This window comes from Vipera ursinii, assembly GCF_947247035.1.
Source record: "Vipera ursinii genome assembly, chromosome: 5".
Taxonomy (NCBI): Eukaryota; Metazoa; Chordata; class Lepidosauria; order Squamata; family Viperidae; genus Vipera; species Vipera ursinii.
Genome location: NC_139518.1, coordinates 55,603,696 through 55,609,695, shown reverse-complemented (window position 1 = coordinate 55,609,695; position 6,000 = coordinate 55,603,696).

Here is a 6,000-nt window from a genome sequence, read left to right as displayed (position 1 = left end):
TAATTTTTCTCTGTTAATATGTTCTGGAGTGGAGCCTCATTTTGAATCTACGTTAAAAGAAAACAGGTAAATTAGAAATCTGTCTGCATTTTTTTCAGTAAATCAAATTAAATAAATATGTAACTATGTGCAATCTTTTAACATAACAAGCAATACTGTTATCAAAAAGTAGAAAATATAGTCATTTTCTGTCAGCATTGAGCTAAGTATCTATATAATTTACTACCATTATTTATAAGCCTCAAATATTCCAGCTCAAAACCTTTTATATCTATTGTATACTAAAGAGCATAATTATTGTGCAATGTAACATATAAAAATTATGAAGAAGTGTTAATATATTAACAACACACATTTACCTATTCAAAAACTCCTGGCAGGAGTTTCTATTGGTTGGTTGCCTTACTGTATAAATTTGCCTTTGATCGCTAACGTGCAAGTTAAAATTGTTATGTGGTAAAGGTAAAGGTTCCCCTGCACATGCGTGCTAGTCGTTTCCGACTCTAGGGGCCGGTGCTCATCTCCGTTTCAAAGCCGAAGAGCCAGCGCTTGTCCGAGGACGTCTCCGTGGTCATGTGGCTGGCATGACTAGACGCCAAAGGCACACGGAACACTGTTACCTTCCCACTGTAATGGTCCCTATTTTTCTACTTGCATTTTTACGTGCTTTCGAACTGCTAGGTTGGCAGAAGCTGGGACGAGTAACTGGCACTCACTCTGCTACACGGCACTTGGGATTCGACCCGCCAAACTGTTCTATGTGTTCACTGCATGTACGTCTTTTTTTTTAACATATTTATTTTCTTTTACAACAAAAATGAAATTCAAAACAGAAAGACAGAACAATGACTAACCAAATGTCAAATAGAGCTAACATTAAACATAAAAAATCCACCCAGGCTGGATTCTGAAAAATAAATTTAAAAACCTAATACGTTCTCCTCCCCTTATGTAGCGGGTCTACAATATACATTTAGCAAAAATACTATATCCTAGGTATGGAAATATATCTGTCTAATAATCAAATCAACCCAACGTCTCTGTGTGTGTGTGTGTGTGTGCGTGTGTGTGTGTGTGTATGTCTTGACATGCTGACTGGATTCATTGACATGCATGCATGGTAGGCAATGTATAGAAGCAATTTCTGAGTGGGAGGTTATGCTATGAGCATTGTTCTATGCACTGCTTTAATTTAGAGACTGATCCAAGATAATCAGCATTATGAATGTGTTTTGTTACTGGTCACAAGAGGGAGCCTTGGAGCCTGGCAATAACCCCAAACTAGTTTAATCAGTCAGATAGCACAAGACTGGACTTGCAGAACCATGGACAGCTCCTTAGATTATTGTCACTAGCATTAACTAAGGTTCAGCTATCCTCTTCCATCTAGTCTTATTATCCCTTCCCAATATCACTCTCCTTTCTTGAAAAATTAAAAATATAAGGTGATAGATCTCTGGCCTATAGTTTAAAGAATAAGAATTCCTTTATCCACAAATACAAAGGCCTGGGAATAATGCTGCTGGTTATCCTAGCTTTGCTCCTTCTGGGCTGGGATAACATTTCTCTCTGGCATGCTTGGAATCTAGGTCAGAACCAAGATCTGGCATTGCTACAGACAGCTTCTCTTTTGAATCTGGTCCTGGAGACTGAACTCTGGCTGAATGCTACACCATTTCTATGTTTGTGTGAAAGAAGCTAGTTGCAAACCACTTTCATATTTTTGTCAAGAAAACACAGATGTATCCATGTTGTCTTTAGAAACCAAGATCAATATTGGTAGTGTTTCTGTCAACCCTAGTGTGGGACCCACAAAGAATTGTGTGAATTGAAAGGAAAGCAAGTATGGGTGTGCCTCAAGCCTAAAGCTGAGCAAAACAAGTGTATCTTTCCTATTACTTACCCACCCTGTAACTAAAATATACCATAAGACTAGGGTGCTACTTATCAAATGTTTCTAGCACATATTTTTTTAAAAGGAAAATGCAATAAAACAATATATGCTATAGATACATACACAGAGCAGGAAAAATATAGAACATAAAATCCACTATTCCAGAGCAAACACAGATTGCAAAATTAAAGTAAAGCTAGAGAAATGCCATTGCCATAACGTGTGCCTGGCCTCATACAATGCATTACCATCACCATCACCATCACCATCACTACTGTATGATGATAATGTTGATGATGACCATCATTGGCATCAAGAATAGCATCAGGAGGTAGGAATGAGGAGAGTAAGATACAAATAGTCTAATGAAACAGAAACTGAATCTATGTCAGCCCCCACATATTTTCATATATAAGTCTGCTCACCAGTTTATCTGAAAACACAAAAGGAATAAGAGTAACTTCACTCTTTAATTTATCCCAGTGAGAATTCTTTCACTTAAGGCCTGTCTTCTGAAAACATAACTTTTTTATTATTTATATTCATTTTTATTTTTCCATTTCTTCCACAAACAAATCAACACATATACCACAATACATAAATACATACTCGTAAGTTTGGGTGCTGCTCGTCCATTTCCCCTTTCACCGTATCCACACTCCTTCTCTCTCTTTCCTCTTCTCTACTTTCTTTCTCCCTTTCTCCTTTCTTTCCTACTTCCCTCTTCTTCCTCTCCTCTCCTCTTTCCCTCACCACTCCCCTCCCGTTTCTCCCCACTTCTCCTCCTCTTTTCCTCCAACCTTCCTACTTCCTTCCCTGTCCTCTACTCTCTTCCCTCTCTCCTCTCCTTTCTGCCCTCCCATTCCTCTTCCGATACAATTCAGGGGTAATGTCCGAGCAGCTCCTCTCCTTAGATTTTCAATATTTATATTAGGTATGATAACATTAATTTTCTATTACGTCAATATTTCTATAAATCTGGCCTCGGTATATACTTCTATAAATTTTTATACTACCTCCGGTTATGCAATACTGTGTCTCCCTCCTTATCTCCTTATTTTTCTTCCATCTAAATTAGTGTTAGCCTTCTTTTAAGCATATTCTCTTTTTCACCCACTCGTAAATTTTTCCCCAAATTTCATAATACTCTGACTCTGTCTTATCTTTAATTATCATTGTTAATCTATTCATTTCCGCATATTCTATTATTTTCCCAACCACCTCTTTTTCTAGAGTAGCATTCAGTGCCTTCCAGTTTTGTGCAAACACAATCCTAGCTGCAGTGGTCATACGAATAACCAAATATGTGTTCTCTTTGATATATTTCTCTGGTAAAGTACCCAACAGGAATATTTCTGGTCTTAATTCTATACGTTGTTGTATCATCTTTTCTATCCATGATTCGATTATGTTCTAATAGGTTTTAGCTTCTGCACACGTCCACCACATATGATAGAAAGAGCCTGGTATTTGAAGGCATTTCCAACATTTCATAGATCTGTCCTTAAACATTTTAGCTAGTCTTTCTAGAGACATATGCCATCTGTAGAACATCTTGTACATATTTTCTTTATATGCTGTTGCCATTGTCAGTTTACAGTTTCTTTCCCATAATTGCTGCCATCTATCTAATTCAATCGTATATCCAAAGTTTCTTGACCATTTTATCACTGACTGCTTAACTTGTTCCTCCTCTAATTCCCTGTATAGTAAGTAGCTATACATTTTTAAATCCATTTTTCTTCAGTTTCCGTATTTCATCTAACTCTGTTCTCCCCAAATTAAAAGCACCTATTTTATCATCTTTTTCATATCTAGATTATATTTGCGTTCTCATGTACCAATCCATCTTTATTCCCTGTTCCTCTAATTGTTGTTTGGTTTTCAGCTTCCCCATGTCTGTTAGTAGGTCTTTATATCTTATAATGTTTCCCATGTTAAACATGTTGGGGTGTATTAACGCTTCCATAGTTGACAGCCAATCTGGAATCCTCGAGTAATACTTTCTCTTTATTTTCTCCCAAACCATCAATAAAGAATTCCTAATATGATGTCTCTGGAAATAGCTGTGCATTCTATTTTTCCCATACAATATGAACGCATGCCATCCCAACTGTAAGTCATGTCCCTCTAATGTCAATAATCTAGTATTCCTCAGTAAAAACCATTCTCTCATCCATGACAATGCTGCAGTCTGGTAATATAATTCCCAATTAGGTTAGCCAAACCCACCTCTGAATTTTGCATCCTGTAACATTTTTAGATTAATCCTTGCCTTTTTCCCCTACCAAATATATTTCAAAATTATTTTATTTAGCCCTTCAAAATATTTCTTTTCCAATCTTATTGGTATTGCTGAGAACAAAAACAACAATCGTGGTAATATATTCATTTTGATTATTGCAATCCTACCTATTAATGATAGTTGTACCTTTTTCCATTTATCCAAATCTACTTCGATTTGTCATTTCAATTTATAATAGTTATCTTCTATGTTATACATCTTGCTGTCAGATGAATCCCCAGATATTTTACCTTCTTTGCAATCTGTATCTAACTTTCCCATCAATTCTTTTCTTTGTTTTTCAGTAATATTTTTCACTAACATTTTTGTTTTATCCTTATTAATCTTCAAACCTGCTACCTCACCATATTTTTCTATTTGGTCTATTAATACAGGTCCTGTCTCTAGTGGCTCCTCCAAGATAAATACTAGATCATCTGCGAAAGCTTGTAGCTTATATTCTTCTCTCTTAACTTTCATACCTTTCATATCCTTAATCTGTTCTATTTAGTATCTCTAGTGTCAATACAAACAATAATGGGGATAAAGGGCATCCCTGCCTTGTTCATAATATTAATCTTTTCAGTCATATCTCCATTAATCATTATTTTGGCTATTTGCTTATTGTAGATTGCTTTAATGACATTTATAAATTTCTCCCCAAAATCCATTATCTGAAGTTGTCTTATCATGAATTGCCAATTCACATTATCAAATGCTTTCTGCGCATCCAAAAACATCAATGCCAGCTGTTTTTCGGGATGTGTTTCATAGTATTCTAATGTGTTTAATATAATTTGCATATTATCTTTGTCTTTTGGGCAGGAACCCATTTTGATCCAGATGTATAAATTCGTTTAGGAACTTTTTAAGTCTTTCGGCCATGATTGATGCGAATATTTTGTAGTCCACATTCAGCAGGGAAATGGGTCTATAGTTCTTTATTTTCTGTATTTCCGTTTCTTCCTTTGGTATCAGAGTAATAAGTGCTTCCGACCATGAATCTGGTATCTTAGCTTCAGAGACGAGTTCATTATAGAGTTCCAGCATTACATTGCCTAACAATTCCTGCAATGTTCTATATAGTTCTGCTGGTAGCCCATCTGGTCCTGGTGTTTTGCTGTTCTTTTGTTTTTTAATTGCTTCTGTTAATTCCATCATTGTTATTTTCTCTTTTAGTAGCTTTTTAAATTTCTCTGGTACTTTAGGTATCTCTGTTTTTTCCAAGAATTGTTTTATCCTATCATCTGAAACTGTTTGTTGCTTATATAAATTCTCATAATATTCCGAAGCTATTTTTTCTTCTTTTTCTTCATTCTGGTGTTGTAAAGCCCCCTCGGCATCTTCCAGTTATTTAATCCATCTCTTCTCTTTCTCCTTTTTAATTTTATATGTCAACCATCTACCTGATTTGTTTGCATGTTCAAAAAAGGTTTGTTTAGCTGCCTTTATTTTCATTGCCACTTCTTTATTTTCTATTAACTTCATTTTATGCTTGTTCAACTCCATTAAATTTTTTAACTTTTTGTTTTGTGTATCTTTCTGTAATTCTTTCTCAAGAGTCTTATATTCTTCCTCCAGTTTTTCCCTAATTTATCTTTTCTGTTTATTCTTTTTCCCCATATAAGATATAGCAAGTCCTCTCATGTATGCTTTCGCCGTATCCCAGACATTTTGAAGTGAGGTATCTTCTGTTTTGTTTTCCTTAAAGAAGAAAGTCATTTCTTTTTCCATATATTGCTGGAAGTCTTTTTCATTCAATACAGTTTGATTTAATGTCCATCTTGTTCTTTTTTTTTTGTCCTTTCCATATAATTGTGAC